The sequence below is a fragment of the Pyxicephalus adspersus genome, chromosome 3, assembly GCF_032062135.1.
Source record: "Pyxicephalus adspersus chromosome 3, UCB_Pads_2.0, whole genome shotgun sequence".
NCBI lineage: Eukaryota > Metazoa > Chordata > Amphibia > Anura > Pyxicephalidae > Pyxicephalus > Pyxicephalus adspersus.
In genome coordinates, this window is record NC_092860.1 from 80,882,551 (window position 1) to 80,904,558 (window position 22,008).

General features: G+C 35.9%; 1 protein-coding gene across 1 annotated transcript in view; it reads right to left on the reverse strand.

Annotated features, from left to right (window-relative positions):
- Positions 1 to 22,008, reverse strand: part of EPHA5 (EPH receptor A5) — a 203,512-nt gene that overhangs the window by 90,053 nt on the left and 91,451 nt on the right. The gene's annotated exons all lie outside the window — the stretch shown is intronic.

Sequence of the window (22,008 nt, forward strand, 5' to 3'; positions counted from 1 at the left end):
GTTACTTTTTTACGAACGATTTTTTGCCCAATCGATCGTTCGTCGTTCGATTGGAACGATAAAAATTGGAAGTGTGTACGCACCTTTAGGGTTAGCGCTATCAGCAATTTTTATTTTCCCTGAGCCACACTCAGGGTTATCACTCAGGAGGTTAAATCCTATGCAGTGCTATCACAGCAACCCCATGCTGGTCTCCTAACGAGATTAGGAATAAATACCATTCTAAATGGTAGGAAATAGTAATGTGTACTAAAGATGTACTGAATATGTTTTTAATTGTTCCTTTCCTGTTTAACTGCACAAATACTTAACAAATACAGGAAATGTTTTTACAAATTGTAGAAAAAATTAAATAAACATATACATACACATTTGTGTAATTTTAAAATAGTAAAACAGTGTAAAAAAAAAAGAATATTGTCTTCAATATCAAAATGACTTTTTACCTAACTTTATTGGTTCCAAACAAATAATAAATAAATAAATTTCAATTGGTATAATTTGATCCAATGAAACATCATTAAAATTCTACTTTCTATCTCTAAAATCTCTGCCATTTTAGACAGGTGTACTATAGGAAGCTTTGACATTTGATGAGTGTCCCATAGTTTCATCCTTGACATCTATTACAGCAAATGTACTAAAACAATTTCCCACAAAAATGACATGGCACTGTTCAACTAGAAAGCTTCACAGGTCACCTTTGAAAGGTTTCAAACTTTCTTTCCTAAAGGAAACCTTTCCTAATTCTGGAGTGAAAAATTGTGAATTTCAATGCTGAATTTACACTTGCATATTGATATGGAATTTCACCTTTCTCTACATGTTAAACAAACAATTAAAAAGGATTTATTTGTCTCAGAGACAGGAAGAGAAATGTAAGTGAGCTATTTTTTTCCAGAGAATAGTCATAGGGCCAATCTTAAAGTCCTATATAGTCAGATGATTGTCATTGGAAACAACCTTTCTTGATCATTTCCAGTGACAGATGAACAAATGAGCACTGTACACACAGCGCTGTTCTGTACTATAAAAAGGGAAGGGGGAAGGATGAGGGAGCTGTACTCTTTAAAAATAATTAAGCCACTCTTTAGGAAAGCAGAGCATTCATTCTCAATTAGTCATTCATCATTTGATGTGAGTTAAAAACTTTAATTAGGCCACTTTTATGATCTTTACACATATGTAAGGTTAAGGTAAAACTTTTGCTTTAGATGTTTATGTGAACAGCTAGGATGAAAATCAGCTGGACTTTATCATTCAATTTAATACACATTTTTATTTTATAGAAAATGAAGTAATATTGGATCTAAAGGAAGACTGTTTGTATTTGAGCACGGAGTGCCCCATTGTGCACTGGGTAATCTTCTCCAGGATACAAAGAATGGACCTGGTATCTCTAAACAGTCCACAGCAGCGCCATATTAGGTTCTTAGGTGTACAGTGTATACCAAAGGAGCCCTGGGGTGGCTGGACCCTTATCTTCTTTAAATATTGGGGGACTAGCTTCAAAACAAATGCTGCAGAGAGGTACTTCAGACACTTGTTCCAATTTAAGGGTACTTTGCCCACTTTTATTCACAAAATTTTCTCCAACACAGCAAAAATAACCAAATTCCATGGTTGTCCTGTGCAGGAGATCCAAGTCATCACAGCATTACAAGCAAAAAATGCAAAAATTTTGTCTCTTGGCTCTGGTCTATCAGACCTAACTGCACACAGTCTTTGCAGCTGGCCCAGCTGGCCTCAGGCTACAACTTCCCCCTGTCTCAAAGGCAGGTGCTTTTTAAAAATAAGAGGCCAGAGGAATTCTAAAAGGACTACAATTCTGCAGCAATACAATTAATAATAGCCCTATCCAAGCCCTTTATTCCCTTTATCCAGGCAAACCTGAGGTTCATTATGCCAAATACTCCTGAATTTGGCATCATATAATAAATTGTGCTACAATATGTTCATACAATGGGCCTGATTTATTAAAGCTTTCCAAGGCTGGAGAGGATACATTTTCATCAGTAAAGCAGGGTGATCCAACAAACCTGGAATGCCTAATGCACAATGCCTATTTTCAAGTCTCCCATAGGGAGGATTATAATGGACAGAAAGATAGATATAGAGATATAGATGAATCCATTTTCACCTCTAACTAAAATATGTGAAGAGGTATAAGGATGATAAAATATTATTGATGGGAACAGAGCAGTGGACAGCACACAGAGAAATAGCATATAGTGCTGAAACTTTCAAAAGCTTATGTTCTGTGTAAGATGAGAGGGAAAAGTAGCACTGAGCACATAATACGAGACCATCACTGGCGTAGTAAGATATCAAGGATAACATTTTAAAAGGAATTTAGAAGAACAGGTCATGAAAGGTGAAACACCATAAATGCTATATCACATACATGCTTTATTGAGCGGCATAGTGATTAGAAAAAAAGGAAAATGGCAGCTGACCTTGGAAAAGAATCTTGTAGATGGCTTTTAAATGAAATACTATGCTTATGAAAAAGAAAATTGCTATTTAAGAATTTTTGTACATTAGAGTACTTGTATCAGGTCAGATCGGTACTGTTCTTATGCTTTTAGTTATAAAAAAACATGCTCAAAACACACATGGGATTTAATCATCAATAATATTTTTTCATCTCTATTGCATCAGATATATAATATTATGTTCCCATAGCATGCTAGGAAATGTGGGCTTAAAAAGGTGGAAGCTTTCATATTTAGCCAGAGAAATCTTAAGAAATGGTACATTTTCTAAATAAATGCCAAACTGATACAAATAATGCAAACTGTTGTAGTGATGTATTGAATAAAAACATTAATGTAAAAAGTAAGGCAGATATGAAAAACACCAAATCAATTTTAATTTTCTTTTTAATAAATGTACTGGTAAATGCAGCTAGCAAAAGTAGCTGCTTATCGTAATTCACAGTAAAAAAAAGGATGGGTCACCCTTATTGGCAAAATAGGTTCTGCTTCAATGCTTATGTGACATAGTTCATGGTCGGATTGTCAGCATGCTACTTTTCTTTTATTGTCCAATCAGCAGAGTGTAGTTGACTGTTGACCTAAGTTCCTGAGCAAGCTGTCCCTAAATCCAAAGCTTTGGCATTAAAATCAGTTCCCATATACAGGTAGTCCCTGGGTTAAGGACATTCAACATACAGATGACTCCTAGATACGAATGGGACTTCCCTGCTCCCTCGTGTGCGGGACAGAAGCTTGGAGTGGGGAGCTGGGTTCTTCTGTAAGCTCTTAAAACTCTTTAATTACCAAAACAAACTCTGCAATCGTTTCTTTTTGCATATCACAGCATAGTTTGCTCCAAAAGTTAATGAATAACTAGGCTTCATAAAGTTTTTTTTATTTGTTTGTGATAAGCTCACAGTGAGGATTTTATAATGTTGTGTCAGTTTTGTCAGTAACTGACACCACACTGCTTAATACTAAGTTGAGACAAACATCTGTCCTAACTGCATTTCTAAAATAATGTATCTGTTCTGACTTACATACAAGTTCAACTTAAGAACAAACCTATAGTCCCTATCTTGTATGTAACTCGGGTGTGTATTTTTTTTTCCATCTGTGTATTTACCAGTTTACCCTGTCTAGTCTATTTGCCGGTTCCTAACAAATCATGATTTTCTTACATTTATGTAATCATACAGTATAAGGATTAGGATATTCTTCCAACATTAATGTTTGACATTTCCTTATCCACTGCTGTTTGCTTTTTTAAATACAGGTACAGTATAAAATAATGAAAGCAAACAATTGATTTAAAACAGCTAAACTAAAAAATTACCCATAGCTGTTCATTGGTTTTCTAATTTCTAGAATCAAGTCTTTCACAGTTACATGAAATACCCATAAACAAATGCTAGGCTTGGCTGGGAACTCTTGTTTAAGCCTGTGGCATTCAGGCAACTTTATTAGAGATTTATCTGAAGGGAAGCAATAGTAATCCACATAGTTTAGAAAACCGGTGTTTTTTACCCTGAGAATTGTCATTGGCAGAGTCTCGAGGCTCTTGCAAGCATTGTCCAACTTGGCCTAAAAACAACTGGATCAGGCATCTCTGGTTTGATGTTTATTTAAAGTTTTAAGCTTAGCTGAACTTTCATAATAAATCAGCTAAATATATTCCAGGTGCATCATAACACACGGTGTGCAAAGTTTCACCGTTCATTTTCTTGAGCAAAAAAACCTGTTCCCTGCTAGCATTCTGCATTGAAAGACCTATGCCCTCCCTGTAAAAGTTGCTGAATAAGAACTATATATCTGCTATCAGTGAAACCCAAAAATCCTGCTGGTTGAGAGAGCTCTATCTGTAATTCACCAGGATGGGTCAGACCCCAGCTGAAAAAGACCACTTTGCATCCTCTACAACAAGCTGCCTCTGGATTTGGCTTTACTACTCATGGCTGCTTTTATTATGATGCACCTGGAATGAATTTTGCTGATCAGTCAAAGCAGAACTGAGCTTTATAACAAAGAATTACAAGGAGGACAAACTATGCTACTTCTGCAGTAATATAAACTTGCAGAATGTACACTGAGGTACAAATGCACAGTAGTTACATCCTTCCAACCTGCCCAATGAGGATGGCCAAAGAGCCCAACCTGGAAGAAGACTAGAAGTAAGAAGATAAAGATGTTGGTGCCGACAATGGAACAAGGAGAGGTGAACTTAGTTCCACTTTAAAGTCCTGCTATTTAGACACCAATAGACCGATATAAAAACAGTTAGAATGTGCTGAAATCTATTTTAATAATGAACATACAAAATAAATAAATGAATAATACCATATCAAATTATTGCCGATAACGCTGCCGTAACTTTTATTATTGTTGATTGATGTATATAAAAATATTTATAGTAACCAGTAATCTAAAGACTCTATTTTATAAATCAGAGCCTGACAATAACTAAAACATTTCCTAGTGGGGAATCAATTGCTGCCACTGATACACATAGACCTAGAAGATTCTCCACCAGGAAATGTTTCTGTGAATGTCAGATTCACTGCTTTATAAATAGACCGCAAGTGTCCTATGCTGTTTTCAAATACAGTTGATTCAATTTTTAACTGTAAATTTGCAACCAGTTCATTTTGATCTATTATTATTATTATTGATAATAATAATAATAATAATAAACAGTGCCAACATATTAAGCAGCGCTGTACATTAAATAGGAGTTGGACCCTGCTTGCAATCTAGGTTATATAAATGAATAATGCTTTTATTTGGAAAATGGTACAAAACAGTTTGCAGTTATGATATAAAATGTATTTTTTACAATTGACTTGTTTCGAAATTCCTTTACTAGGTTAAGTACCAGTTCGTCATGCATGTAGTAAAATTGGAAGCTGAGCAAACAAGGGTATATAGAGGTCAGATGAAGAGTGCAGCACCTAGAAATTGAAGATGTAAGCAACGCTTAATAAAACTATAAATTTTCCAGGAATTTTTAAAGTAAGAAAAATGACCTAATAATTGTGTTTAAAAAATAAATGACTAGGTTAAAAGAAAAAGCTATCACTTTCCACAAAGCTTTAAATATTAATAGTTCTTTGAGGCTTTCCCCGCTATGGAGGTAATATAAACAGGAAAGCTATACACTTCCTATTAACCTGAAAAGGGGAGTTGCACACCTGCTCCAAACAGCCCAAGGCAGGCCATTATTTTGGCTAGGTTTCTGCTAAAACAAACCTGAAAGCCTCACAGCACTTTTACTGCTCAGTAATTTGAATTAGAGACAAACTGAATTTTTTGGCAAACCATACAGGTAGTGCATTGTTGAAAACCATTATCTCAAGTGTACCTTTGAACAGGAATTTAAACAGGAATTTTTTGGCTGCATTCTATATTCTTTGTTATTAGGTATTTATTATTTAAATATTATGTTATAATATACTTACAGTTAGATCTTGATAATATAGAGACTAGGCAATCTTAAGGAAAACAACATTTAAAGTATAGAAGGTAAAGATAGCATTTGAGTTCTGTTTATATAGGCAACATGTAAACTATGGCTGCATAAACCTATGAAAAAGAAGTCTGGGTGCCAAAAAGCAAGCTGTAAGGCTGGCAAAAAAAAACAAACAAACTATTTGTTTTTCTCAATCGAGGTAAATTGGCAAATGCTTTAAAGATTTTGACTTCATCAAGATAATGTTAACACTAATGGTTAAATTCTGTTTCACCCAACTGTTACCACTCTAGTACTGTACTAATGTTTTCCTATATTTTAACATTTAGTTTTTATTAATCTTTTAATTTTTTCACCTTTATTGTTTTCTTGCTGTTGTCAAGACCCACTAACTTGAAGTATATAACCCATTTCCACAGAATGTTATACCCACCAACTGGCTCCTGTCCATTGGTCATTACAGCGCTACAAAAGCGGGATATAGTGGACTTAGAGCGAGTCAGGCTTTTCAAAAAGAAAAGTGCCTGAAATTTTAGTGAAGGGCAGCTGATGCTGAAGAGAAGGAAGGTTGTCCATGTCCAAGCAATTTTCTTACTATATACAGCTAGGAATGAGAATGATGCACACTCCTATTAACCGCACCAACCATAGTTATCCAAACCTGGAAAAATCCAATTTATAGGTATAACAATATTTTTAATGTTCATCTGACAGTTGACTTTTTACTAAAGAGTAGTGTTGAGTGAACCCGAATTACGAAAATACGATTTTGGGTACCCAGACGCGAACCCGAACTTTGCCGGAAAAGTTTGGGTTCGAGTTCGGTGTTCGGGCATTTAGTAAAGCTTGTTGAAAGGCTGCAGGGCAGCCAATCATGCCTGGCGCATGTGCTGAATTTGGTGGTGCAGGGGTATGTGAAAAATTACCCTGATATGTCAGAGCTGCTGCAGAAAGTGCGGGCCATCTGTGCGCGCTTTCGGCGTTCTCAACCTGTTCAACTCCACCTTGCACATGCTGGAGAGACTGTGCGAGCAGCAGCAGGTGATAGTAGAGTTTCAGCCGCAGCGCGCACGGGTGAGTCGCTCTGCAGAACAGCACCACTTCACCACCAACGAGTGGGCCTCCATGCGGGACGTGTGTGCCGTGTTGCGCTGTTTCGAGAACTCCACTGCCCCATTCAACTTCTGGGTCTCCAAATTGGGTGACATGGCCTGAGCTTGCCCTTTACGCCTTGGAGGTGCTGGCCTCCCCTGCAGCCAGTGTACTGTCCGAACGTGTGTTAAGCACGGCAGGGGGGGGTAATCACAGACAAGCGCAGCCGCCTGTCCACAGCCAATGTGGACAAGCTCACGTTCATTAAAATGAACTAGGCATGGATCCCACAGGACTTGTCTGTACCTTGTGCTGAATAGACAAGTATACCGGCTGCACCCAGCCATTGGTATACTCAAGCGCACTTTATCTTTGCATTCTCTTTTCTATTTCCCAATGTTTTGGGGTCTTCTCCAATTTATAAAAAATTAAAAAAAAAAATAAAAATAAAGGAAATAAAATAAAAATAAAAAAACAACAAAAACAGTGTTGGCTACCTCCTCCTCCTCCACCACCGCTTCTACCTTCACCGCCACATCCACAGCCTCCTCAACCTTCTACTCCATTTTGACCTCCGCCTCCTAGTTCAAGATTATTTTTTATTTTTATTCTATTTTTTATTTTTCTCTATGCTGTTTTATGTCATTTCCCTATCCACATTTGTTTGCAGGGCAATTTTCCTGCCCTTACCCCATTTTGTTTTCTTTTGCAGCCCTCTAGCCCTTACTATGACTATTTTACAGGCATTTTAGTTTCCCAAAGTTCGGGTCCCCATAGACTTCAATGGGGTTCGGGGTCAAGTTCGGGTCCAGTTCGGGTCCCGAACCGGAACTTTGAGCCGAAGTTCGGCCGAACCTGGCGAACCCAAACTTCCAGGTGTTCGCTCATCCCTACTAAAGAGATGAAAAATTCAAAAAGTTGACCCACATAAAGTGCATTAACCCATAATGTTTAAATAGTCATAGTGTTCTCAGCCCATAGCAGCAATAATGTGTGTGTACAGAGAATCTGTCAAGGGCTCAGCAGTCTACAGGAGTGCTGGATACCTGGTACCCCCATGCTCTCCAAGGTTCAATCCAATGGAAACTACATCGCTATTGTGTCCTGACAATAGGAGGAACCACAGAATGTGAGGCCAGGTTCCGCAGCTGCCAATATCTCCTTTACTATTCTAGTAATCAGAAGCAGAGACAGCAGAGGAGGTGAATACCTATGTTCTTCTTTACAATTTATTTTAGTTTTAAGGTTATAGTTGAGTGGAATGGTTTTTAAAAACTGTAAAGTCGTATCAAGCAGCTACAATAGTTTTTCTTTACATGAGGATTTGTGTTTTGTCCTACTAATGTCCCCCATGCAATGTGATTGGTTTACCTTAAATGTAAGACTCCATTTTCTGACCCTAAAAATATTTCTGTACAAAATCTCAACCTTGTCTCCCTACCCATGTCTGAACAGTAAAAATCTCCAACCACTTCTTTAAAGCTACAAAAAGTAGAGGTAGAATGTTGTGTGCCTTAATCCTTCTTTTCAGCAGACCCTCACAATGGCTAATTTGATGTTTACAAATTTTACAGATAATGAAGAAAATTTAATCTATAGACCCATAAACAATAATTATACAAAGCATATTTAAAAATTTATATTGTAGGTACTTTTCTGAAACTGTTATTTTTTTGTAGTCTAAGACCCCTTAGAGCAATGTTTCCCAATTTTTCTAACATAGGGACACCTTGAAATAACTTTCAGGTCTTCAGACAACCCCTTCTTTACCTACACTATCTACAGTTCAGAATACATTAGTGTGGTGGTCAAAAAGAAGAAAAGATAGCTAGTGGTAAGAATGTCACCCCTACAAGCAAAAAGATAATTGGTGTTACTTAAAGTGACCTGACACAAATTGCTCATTGTTCAAGCAACCCCTAGCAAGCTCTGGAAGAACCCTTGGGTTCCATGGGACCGTGGTCAAGAAACACTGCCCTATAGTTTGAAGTTATTCTTTAAGTGGTAATCCTCCAACAATCACAACCCCAACTTCTACAAAACACCTAGAAATTTGTACCTTAACATTAGAAAGTTAAAGAAATAGAAGAAAATGAATAAAAGATATATATATATATATATATATATATATATATATATATATATAAAGTATATATTATTCAATAAAGTGTATATATTTTTAGGTCTTTTTCTATATAAATTATTTTTATACATTTTACTTGCCACTTTCCCTTTTTTACCACTCCACAGCTTACTCCTAAGAAAATATCTTACAGGAAAATTTCGTCTGACCCAACAAATGCTGTAAACAGATAAAATAAATCAGGTTGACACAGTATATGAAAAACTGTTTAAAGCAATGAAAGACAAGAAATCAAGATAAGCCATAACAAAGACATAACAATTACCCCGTGCAAATTTGTGTCAACACAAAAAACAAATTGCAGTCAGCCTAATACCTGTTCGCTGTCAGTTTCCAGGAATCTGACTGCACTACAATTTTCACACTTTACAGCTGTTAAATTGTAAAAACGATATCTTTCCATGCAGTTGCACTGTTATTAGTGTTTTGTTTGGCACGACACCTTAGTTACAGAGCTTAAATGCTACTTTTGCAACTTCCCAAGGTATCTTTGGCCATGAAATCGGAAAATCTGATCATTTTTCTGGTCTGTTTTCTCCTTTTGTTACTTGATGAGATTAGATTTTACTGTTCCTGAGAGACAAACCTCATTTGGGATTCTGCAAAGAGGAGCTACACTGATGTTTCCATGTTATCTGAAATAAATGACTGTTCTGTACAGAATAAAATATAGAAAGTGATCATTTTAACATTGTCTACAAGGTTGTTAATTTATTAGGCTAAATGATAGGGCTTCCAATTCGGGTTTGTAAGAAGAATTCAGTAATGATTCTCACAGCCATTATTGAAAGAAGCGTAGTGAGTCCTCTTGAAAGAGTATTTGCTAACTTTTAATATCAAGTGGATGTTAGTAGCAGTACTGTAGCTGGCTCCGTGTTTCTCAGCCAGAGTTCCAGGGAACCCTAGGGTTCCTCCAGAGGTTACTAGGGCTTCCTTAAGCAATGAGCAGTTTGTGACTGAGGTTAGATTAAGTGACGCTGGTGATTTTTTGGCTATATGTAAAGGTGACTTTCTTCCCACTGACCAGAAGCATTTATCCCCTTGAGCACCACACTAAACCATACAACACGTGTTTTAAATAGCAATGTTGTGCAGTTGTACAATGTCATTTTATTGTATAGTAAAACTGCTGAGAAATCTCCCCACTTTATAGGAGTTGATATTCTAATATTTCACAGACAAATGCATCATCAAATGCACATTTTTTAATGTTGATAGCACAGGGTTAAATATGGTACATGGTCAGCTTTAGATAGGTTCCCAAAGATAATTTGCCATTTTAGTTGGCAGAAGCTTGGATAATTAGTTACGGTTAGTAAGGGGCCTCCACATTAGATACATTGGCCCCAATTTAATCTAAGGCCCACCAATTGCTAAAATCTATTGTTTTTAAATGATTGTCTATTTTTAGAAAAAAGTTAAAGGATGGGAAATTATATATAATGCATGGTAGACATAATTTCTGCCTGCTGGAAGAGTGAACTTTTTTACTGTATACCATTGGATCTTTTGATATTTTATTATTATTCTTAGTATTAGTAAACTGTATTTATAAAGCACCAACATATTATGCAGCATTGTACATTAAAAAAGGGTTGCAAATGACAGATAAACACAAACAATAACACAGGAGGAGAGGACCCTGCCCAAAAGTGCTTACAATCTAGGACTAATCTATTTTAAAGGTAAATCTTCCTTGTGTTTTTTCAAGTATTTTACATTTATTTGTAGGCACTGTATGAATGAAGAGCAAAAGATCAAATATGTTAAAAAAGTTGATATATTTTAAAAAAAGAATCCATTGATTCATACTTTCTAAAGAAGATATTTTCTATTATAGAACACAAGAAAAGACAGGAAGCCTATACAAAGAACAGATGTTAAAGCTGTTACACTTTATGATTTTAACACAGTAAGTAAAAAAAAATCTAAACGTACAACATATTTTTTTCAGGTAATGACATAAATTATATAAAACTACAACAATGTAATAGAATTGCAGTTTGATCCTCAGCAAATTTTGACTAAAGCTTTCTGGGATTCGTATTTAGCAACACTGCCTTGAGCTTCCGAAATACAACCCCGGTGGATACAATTACTATGAAAACAGAAAATGGTAAGCATGAAGCTGTTATAAAGAGTTCGATTTACATTACTGAACGAATCTGCCATTAAAAGAGCCAGCAGTGAATGATTGGCATTAACATCTGGTGAACAATATAACAGCTGCCATAGTCAAAATGACATAAAAGTGTTTTCTAAAGAATAGGCTTGTTTTCCATGTACTTTAGGCATTCACTTAGCAGTCTGTCAACCAAATGTCAAGCCAGGGTTAAGAAGAAAATCTCAATATTTTTTATACTCCTGACCCAAGAGCAATGGTAATTCACGATTTCACTGGGAGGTCTGAAATATCTATAACTGAAACATTATATTGCACATGGGGCTGACGTACACTATGCATTAGACATTCCATGAAACAGCAGTGATCAGCTTTCAAGATATCACTCAGGATTTCCCTTAATATTTTTAAACATAAATGATCCCCTTTCTTTAAAAGATGTCAGCACACCTTGGCTAGTGCCCATAGCAATAATACAAAAGTGATATTAAGAATCCCCCTTCCAACATATTCACCAATTCAAAATTACTCATTGAGGGTTTTAGATCTTTTTTCAGTGATTGTTTTATAAAAAAAAACACATCATTGGTAATGTCTGGGGTGGAGTTGATTCTGGGAAATTCCATTTTTAACTCCTAAATTGCTTCAATCTAAACACAGATTAATTATATAGTTAACGTTGAATTTGATTCTGGGGGCATTCCTTGATTGAGTTTTGGTGCTATTATTATATCTGTGATCAAGTTCACGAATCTGGAGTGTTTGGAAACCCCCTGTGCTCCTTTATATGAAACAATAATAGTGAACTTCAGCAAGATTTACCTAAGTCTGCAGCTTTTGCTCTCCAAATTGGCATCCTCACAGGGGGATGTAAGTGGACCATAAGGCTTCTACCCAGGGCACAAAGGGGCCTGAACACAAAGTTGTTTTTTAAATAGGATAGTTTGTTTAGCTACTCATCTCTTTATACAAGAGTAATGCTAATACACTACAGACTGGAGTCAGCATTGTAGGGGATCTGAATGTGTAGCCCACCTAGATATTACACCGCATAATACACTGGTATGTTTAGACAATACAATGATACATACAATATCTTTCTCAGTGGAGATAAAAAATGAATCATGTTCAAGAAACAGTCTGCAACAAGAAATACACTTCCTCAAAAATATGTATTGGCAGACACACACATACAAAAATATCAAACTGGGTGACAATCTTTTCAGTGTAAGAGTACCTTTAAACTAACTTTTAAAATGTATAAACCAAAAGATTATTTTTCGAAACACATTATTTGGCTCGCTTTTAATAGGGAGATAATGAAGGCTTTTTAGCAGCATTGCAATAAGAATGAGCAAGATAGCTGCCAATTTTAGAGTTAGCTAATAATGAGCAAATATTAACAAACACAGTTCATGAAGATAATGTTTTTGGCATTCAAGCAAACAGACAAAATCGAGATAACCTGAATATTGGATTCTAAATCACAATTTTATTATGATGCTTCATGTAAAATTATTTGTACTCTTAAAAAGTATTTTTTTCTATCTATTTTGTTAGGTTTTTAATATGTTTATTGTATTATTTTTTAATATCTTGATTGTTTTAAATGTATTGTGCCACTTAAAGCGGAACTGAATGCATTGAGTGATGAGCTTCTGCTATAATCAGCAAGTATGAAAAGAATACTTGTTGATTATGGCACAGAATATATGTTGCCCTGCAACAATTGCAGGTCTAGGATCTGGTCACTGCTTCATCTCCAAAAGCCACCAACTTCACCGCTGACAACACAATGGAATTCCTGATCCATAGCAATCCTCTTCAGCCATTGGATTGCCCCTAGGCATGTGCAGGAGTTACACAGTCCTTAGCGGCTGGCTTTGTATACAAAGGTACAACAGCCAAGCTTAATACACTACACAACAGACGTGTGCTAAGACAAAAACTGAACACTTTTTTTTGGATAAACAGGTTTTGCATGTCTCTTTTGCCAAGAAGTTTCATTTCATCCTTTCCGAATTTATTGATTTTTATTTTTTACTTAAGTTTTATTTTAACTTATTTACAAACCCAAAAAGTTACACATGACAGTAAAAGGAACAATATATAATGTCCCTAAACCTAAACACTAAAACAAGGTCAATGTTTTAAAACACTTGATATGAATATATGTTTAGAGCAGGGGTCGGCAAACTCCGGTCTTTAGGGCAGAGACGGCCTAGCCGGTGGTTCGTTCCGGCCTAACGCCCCTGGCCGATCTGGCAACCCACAGCTCCGGAGCCGTGGGCTGCCAGCGTATTGGCCAGGGGGCGTTAGGAACTGCCAAAGCTGCTGGAGCTCCGGTGCCGCCCTCTTGCAGTTGCTCCCATATTTACCACGGCCGGTGTTGATACTTCCACCGCCGCGGTAAATAGGGAAAGATCCTTGAAGGTAAAACCCTCTCCCCAGCAATGCATACAGAGGAGAGGGATTTCACTTCAGGGGGCATTGCCTGGTTGTGGGTGGAGCCATTAGGGCGGGTCCGGCCTAGTGTGCTCCCGCCCACCCAATAAATGGCCATAAAACTTTGCTGACCCATAGTTTAGAGTAATATTTATCCATGTAATAGGTAATTTAATAGTACTTTAGATCGCACAGCTGTACAAGCCTTATAGACCAAAGCAATGACGCCATCTTGTAAAAATGTATATATACCGTATATATATTTTGTTACTCCAAAATGCAAAAAATCTAAAGAAAAACTAAGAATCTTTTTTTTTTCTATTTGGATAGGTGTATAAAGGATAAATATTGTCTTAATATAGAAGACATTTATATTCTGGGGTGAATCTTGGTGTGATTTGTGTATTTCTATCAGATCAGTGCCACAACCAAACATAAAAAATGTCAATGTGCAGACACTTCCAATGACAAAGGCTGGCCACTGCTGTTTTCTCTCTTTGTTCACGGTGTTTGGTCTTTATCTGCTCCCCCTTTAGCAGACAGCCTGTAGTAGGTAGACATGATGGGTCACACCCACATTTCTGCACAGGCTAAAACAGCATAGTAATGATGTTACTGCTATATTTTCATAGTAATATGGGGGTTGCAAAGGTATTTGGTGCACACAAAGTTTAATATTAGCCTTTAAGTCTACTTAGAAATATGTTTATTTTAAAGCTTTTTTTTTGCCTGTGGCTCAGCTGTAAATTTCAATCATCAATAACTTCAATGCTCTTGAATTAGTGATTTCTTTTTCTAGGTACAATATACTGGTTATTTCAGGCACCTAAAGTGCAGGAAATTCTATACATAATGTCAGTTCTGCTGATTTTTACAGGATATAGCTTTTTGATGAGATGTAACAAATGCACTTTATATACCATACATTAGGAATGTCGGCAGGATATAATATACTTGGAACCTTTTAAAGAAAGGGGCTAATTGTGAGATACCATTACCAAAAGGAAACATGATGATGATATAATGCACTGACCATGATGAATACTTTGACCACTAGGAACTATTACACTTGTTCTTTTCCTTTGGGGTCATCAGTAGTCTCCCCTAGTGCCTTATTATGAGCAAAGGATTTACTGTCCCCCTTATCCGTTCCACTAAATATTACCAAAAAAAGCTTTAGTTTAAACCTACAATTTCCATCATTTTATGGTATTTACTTACGATTACATTTTGCCTGCTCAACATTCTACACTAAATTATTCTGTGTACATTTGACACTTAAAAAAGGGTATTTGAGATTTATGTAATAATGTAGCAATGTGACTGTTTTTTTCATTACTGAATGTAAACTTTATTTATTTCCATTCTATAGATAATATAGAACTCTACAAATTACTTGCAGTAATTTAATGACATAGTGCTGTGCCTATGCATGTCCTAACACAGTTAGCATGTCATGTCTCTTTTTTTCAGCTCAAGACAGAGCAATGAATTATACAGAGTTCTGGTCAATGTCACTTACAGTACAGCTGAGCACATATTTTATTATTTAATAGCTGCTAAGTAACTTAACTGCTTCTCCAAATAAAACCAATGCCTTTCATCCACTTACATAGTCAGTTGTAATAAAAGAGAATACAATTATTCAGAAACTATATATATACATACATAAGCTGGCTATATAACCAGCTCTGAATAACATTTTAAAATGTGTCAATCTTGTAGTGATTGTTTATTCTACTATAGGTTAAAAGATCCAACCAGGGATGACAAAAAAGGCCCCTAGGTCCCAGTCTTTACCTTGGCCAATCGAAGGTCCTTAATTTGTAGCCTGTGGCTATGCATCCAGACTTGAGTAAAATTTGGAACAATCAATATATTGCATTTAAATCCCAACTTAAATTGGAACTATGGCTTCACATCTACTGTAATGCAGTACCTAAGTTTAAGTGTGCTTACAATTGTTATCTGCACTTATTGTTTTTCCTTAACCCCCTGCACAGACTTACTGAGTAGTATTAATAGATATTATCCACTGAATTCCATCTCATGCAGCTTCTTGGCAACATTGCTGTGCTGCCTCTCACTTAAAGGAAGCGTTATAACCATTTAGTAGGCCTGAATGCATTACAGTGGGATGATAGGACAGGGGAAAGTGCAATGCTTTCATTTTCACTGCCAATTCACCAGCTTATAGCTTGTCAATCAGCAGGCTACACCTAATCCTGTTCAGTGCTTTCTGCATTGACAGCACTTAGGAGTGGAACCTTTTTTTTTTTTTACTTTTTGGACAGTAACACAGAAGACTTTAAAGCCTAGCACGACTAGCACTGCACGATGTACATACACCACCGTTCTGCTCTATGCAGAGAAGAGGGGAAGAGCGACCGAGCAGCACCCAAATGCGCGCTCCCCCCCTTCACTTGCATTAGGATCGTTAGTCTTACATCGTCCGTGGATCCGCTAGGACGGTCGTTTAGGCGATAGACGGCTGGCGCCAGAATTTCACACAGGGCAACATATATTCGGTGCCATAATCAAGTATTCTTTTCATACTTGCTGACTATAGCAGAAGCTCACCACTCAACACGTTCAGTTCCGTTTAAAGTGGTACATGTGGCACAATACTTTTAAAACAATCAAGATATTAAAAAGAATACAATAAACATATTTAGACGATGGACGACTGACGCTGTACACACGCCAGAATTTCACCTGACATCGGCCCTGAGCCGATTATCGCGCGAGAACCGTTGGACGTTACGTAGCTTAACAGTCCTGTATGGACTGATCTTTGTGTGGAAATGTTTTAAAATACGTTTCGCTTGAAAATGTGATAATAGAACATATAAAGTGGAAGGGAACAACCAAAATTCCAATGAGGACCCAAAAAGGAGGTAGGAATTATGGCTTGAAAAGATTCAAGACATATTAGGGGCTAACTCAGCATAAATGGGCTCCACTTATAACTAAAACAAGTTCCTAATGGAATGAAGATGATTTAGTAAATATCCATTGTCAAACTTATAAACATTCCATTTTGAGAGTCACGGTTCAACTCTGTAGACTGTTGCAGTAAAGAGTAATTTAAATCTTGCTTCAACACATACAAGTAATTACACAAATAATTAGTAAACTAAGATTATGTTTATTACTTTATGCAAAGCCTGGCTGTATTACAGAAATAAATTAAAAGGGACTTGGGACTTTAAAGTGCACAACAAAATGCCTGTGAACTGCTTTTCTACTGGGGCTTTTTTCACACATATGTTGAAACATACATTTTAGGTTTAAAATGACCTAAAACTCAATACACATGAAATAATTTCAAATACAGAAAGAATAAAAATATATAAGTTGCAAATATTTATGTTGTGCAGCTGCTTTTCAAATTTTAATTTTTATTACAAATATACACAAAAATGGAGCACAATACAATTCTTGTTTGTTTCATCTGCATTGGGTAATATAATAGCACATATACTCAAAAATTGTCCATAGCTGATGATTTAAATACCTCTACAGCTTGTCAGTTTACAGTTAACCCTAAATAACAGGCATCACATTTAACCTTATTTAAGTATGACTTTTACATATACTTAATCACATCAATGTTTAGGATGGGAGGAAAGGGGTCAATTTGATACTAACCAGCTACTAGCTAAGAATAACTACTACTACTAGTACAATAGGAATGTTATTAAAAACATGTTCACTTGTAAAAAGAGTGAAAACAATATGTTTTCAGATCATTACATGAAAAATGTGCTCATTCTCCAATCATTGCCTTGTTGAGTAATTATTTCCAATGTCAACAGCAATGTTGAATACTCTTCAAGCAGTTTCTATGTTGCTGATTGGATGCTGTCTTGAAAAGTGTTAGATAACAGGCGCCAGATCAGCTGGTTAAAGACATTGCATGAATTTACAAAAAATTTAATTAGTTTTGCAACAACTATGTTTACTCTACATGAAGGTAATATGCCATTATATATAACAAATTCATTGTGATATAGTGTAAACTATAAATAAGCGCTACCTGTCTACACCACATCACCAAGAAGAAGAAGAAGAATTAAAATGTTAAAATCATGGTGCTTGTTTTCCTGGCAGTTTCACAACCATTTTATTCCAATCACAGCACTGCCAACATTATTTGTTTACAACTGAAGGCGAATGAATCCTTTATTGTTAGCATTTCACAGCTGATTCATAAAACAAAACAATAAAACCGAAACATACGGCTAGTATCCCAATCTAATGAAAACAAATCTTGGAGATTACAGATGCAAGGAAATGAAAATCAGAGATATTCAGTTCATGTTTCCTCAATACAGGATATTAATACATATAATCCTCGCAAGCATCAGAAAATATTTTCATCCTTAAATTTATAGCTACACTCTGGATACAAATTAAGATGACTAAGATGTTCTAGTTGTAAGAACAAAAAAAAATTTACTCGAACTATCATTTTGCATTTTTTAATATGCAAAGAAAAATATTATTTTGTTGAAGGTTTCCAATGAAAAACTGGAATGACTAAACTCTTAATCTCTGTGTATTAGAGAACAAGACAAATACTACACAGCAAAATTCCCCATGCTGGGAGACGGCATGATTTTTATTTGCTTTTCCTCATTCAGTTCTTTCCTTTCTCTACAATCCCTAACAGATACTGTGACTATCATGCTGACAGCCTTACACTAGATGAGACAATAATAAATTCAACAATACACCCACCTCAAGTAGGTTTCAGAGCTAAACCACCGTATTCCTTCTGGCCTTTTATTTACAGATGAAGTACATTTCTAAAGGTCAGGTTCCAGGCCATAGGAAACTATTTAAAGTTTAATGTCTTTTATAAAAAATTTGACAACTGCCCTTGATATCCCTACAAGTGATCTTTATTATGATCTGGTATCAAGTAGAGTAGGTATTCTCAGTCTCTGGTGCACGTTCCCAGAAGCATTAATGCATTTAGTGTCATGGGGCATTTTAGCTTGTTTGCTTAGCCAAAAATGAAATCAGATTTGTGTACAGAAATAAAAAGGAATGAGAACGAAAATGTCTAGCCAGTTTGTTTTTTTCTGACAGATTCCAAAGATTTAGTAATGCGTGTGTACTGCTAAAGCTGCCTGAAAATAAATGGGGTAATGATTAATGGAGATTCCTCCTAAAAATCCACCACTGCTACATGGTAGTTGGTTTTAGGAATGTATTATAAAATAACTGCAGTGACCATTGGGAAGAGAAGATCACAAAAATTACTTGATATCTACATTCTACAACATGTTTCATCATGTGGTTTCTAGGTGGACATGACACATTTTTATTCTTGCTTTTTAACACATATACTAGGGGCCCTATTTATAAAACAGGGAATCTGACATTTCCTCAAACATTTCCTGTTGGGAATCAATCACTGCCATTGAAACACATGGACCGGTAAGATTTCCACAAGGGAATGTTTGAGGGGATGTCTGTTTCATAAATAGAGTTCTAAGTGTTAATAAGAATGGATAGTATGGCTGAGTTACAATATCTAAATTATTTCATTATTCTCTATCTCTTACATTTTTTCTAAAAACTGCTCTGTATATGGAAGTCAAGGCATTAACCACCTGAGCGTTACACTGATTTCTAGATTTCTGTTCCAAAAGCGTCACAGGTTTTCATGAAATTTTTTTTTTTAAATTGTAGACCTGTAACTTACAGAAATATGTCCAAATAGGGTTCTAGTAGATATCATGAATATAAAAAATGTTTGAAACACACAATCATGTAAAAAAAAAAAAAAACTTTTAATAAAATTAAAGGAAAAACACAAAAATCAGCTTAAACAAGAACACATAAATGAAAAATACTGAAAATGCGATAATTCGGTATAATGTATAGTAATATATTTTTCTAAAACACCTCCCTAGTGTCCGTCACATACCTATAGACAAAACCACATAAATATATTTTCTATTATTTTGTATTGGATTGGATACAGGACTTTGTATTAAATCCAATACAAAAAAATTTGAATTTTCCGCTACGACCCTCATCGACGGGCGCACGCACGCGCATCATCAGGAATCGCCAAGGGACGCGTACGCAAATGCCGGGTATTCTAATTCTTTCCAAACTTCCATGCAAAAAGTGTTACATTTTTTGCATGGAAATTTATTTTGGATTGTAGGCTCTAATTCACCGAATTACCGCATAACTCACCAAAATATGTCCAAAATTTTATAAATTTAATAATTAAATTTTTTTTTTATAAAACATAAAAAAAACATAAAAAAAAAAAAATCTTTAAAAAAAACTAAAAAAAGTTAAAAAAAAAAAAAGTGTAAAATGTAATGTACAGTAGCTTATATAATATATATATATAATACAATTATATATATATTATATAAGGATTTCTTTGTATTGAACTCAATGCAAAATTTTGAATTTGCCGCCCCGCCTCCCTCCCGCGCCGACGCACGCAGCGACGTCACCGGGAAACCCCGGTGATCGTCTCTGCACTCGCCGGCTGGACACCGAAGAGGACAGACGTGTTCGGAGGAGCGGAGGGAGAAGGTGAGTATTTTTTTTTTTTTTTTTTTCCAGCGATCGACGCTGGACAGTGACAGGCACAGGGATAGGGACAGGGACAGGGAGAGGAGGAAGAGGAAGCCGGCTGGCTTAGAAAAGAAAGCCAGCTGGCTTTCTCCTCTAAGCCGGCCGGCTTTTTCTTTTAAGGAGAGGGACACCCGACGCTGGAGGACGACGCTGGAACATGGACCCGACGCTGGAACACGGAACCGACGCTGGATTAGCACAGCGGGACCAGGTAAGTGGTGATTTTAGTGTAGGCGAGAAAATACGGGGTTAACCAAAAGAGCAAAAATATTTAGTGCGATAAATTACGGGCTTAGCGTTTAGGGGGTTAAACAAAATATAAAGATATCCTAGTACTTGTTAGAACCTTCACTTACCAAAATAAAATATGATTATGTGACCCTGCTGTCCTGGCTGGTAGTTGGATAAATGTTGTCCAAAAGTGTTTGCTTGATAACGTGAAATAGTCAAAAAAAACTTGGAGGTGGTGGAGCCAGAAATTATTGCCATTTTATTGCAGAACCACTGCTGCAGTGCAAAGGAAATTAAACAATATTAAGATTAATAAAAAAAAAAAAAAATTCATATATATATATATGTGTGTCATGGGGCCATATAGACATATTTCTTTTTACTAAGACCTGAAAACAACACTTGAAGAAGAATAAAGGACCCAAGTTCATGTAATATTCAGTATTGCTTTATCAGCATAGTTTAGGGTGCTGTCATCATACTATACATTCCTGTGGCAGCAAAATCAAATAAACTAAACAAAAATGTTCCTATTTTCGAAAGGAGAATGGCTATTGGAAGTTAGCAAGATGCTGTAGTGAGCATGGAAGCTTCTTGGACTCAATGCCCCCAGAGATGGTCCAGTATAATCCAGAAGCCAGTAGTCAGGCCTAATTTTACAGCTGAGTAAGCAGAAGGAAAAGATGCAGACATAGTCATATATAATGCACATGTCCAATGTAGTAATGTCAGCGTGGATAACAATGACATATAATCCAATCTAGAAAACTATTTTGAATATCATGTAAATTATTTTACTTTTCACATTGAATAAACAGAAATGGGTGGATATAAATTTCACAATATATCATTTTAGTAATGTTTTAGAAAGAAGATCAGCGGGCACTGAGCATATTAAATAAAACACATTTAGATCTGACATATTTTGACATTTACATTACAGATCTGTTGACAATAATGTATCTCATATGATGTGTTATAAAGAGAATATACAATTCCATAATTGTAAGCAGTATTATGGCAGATCAATACAATAGCTGCATTTTAGGCCTGTATTGATCAAACCTATAAAAAAGACAAAAGGAAATGTATCTAATATTGTTGGATGTACGAGAGATATGCAACTTTGACATAATGGGAAATCAAAATAATGAGCACTGATCTCCCTGTGGCAGTTTATTCTGTATGCAGACTCATGTAAAAATATGCTATTACTTTATAATGATAAGCGAAGCACTAAGACTGATATAATTTAAGCTTAACATTCTTTACCTCCAGGGCTATTTACTGCTTTATATATATTTGACAAATATTTTCAGTGCAAAAGAATTTTAAAAAGACAACGATGCAGATAAAATAAAAATCTTTATCCTTGTGTGAATTTTGTGCTGTGCTCCCAATTTACATGATTGGCACT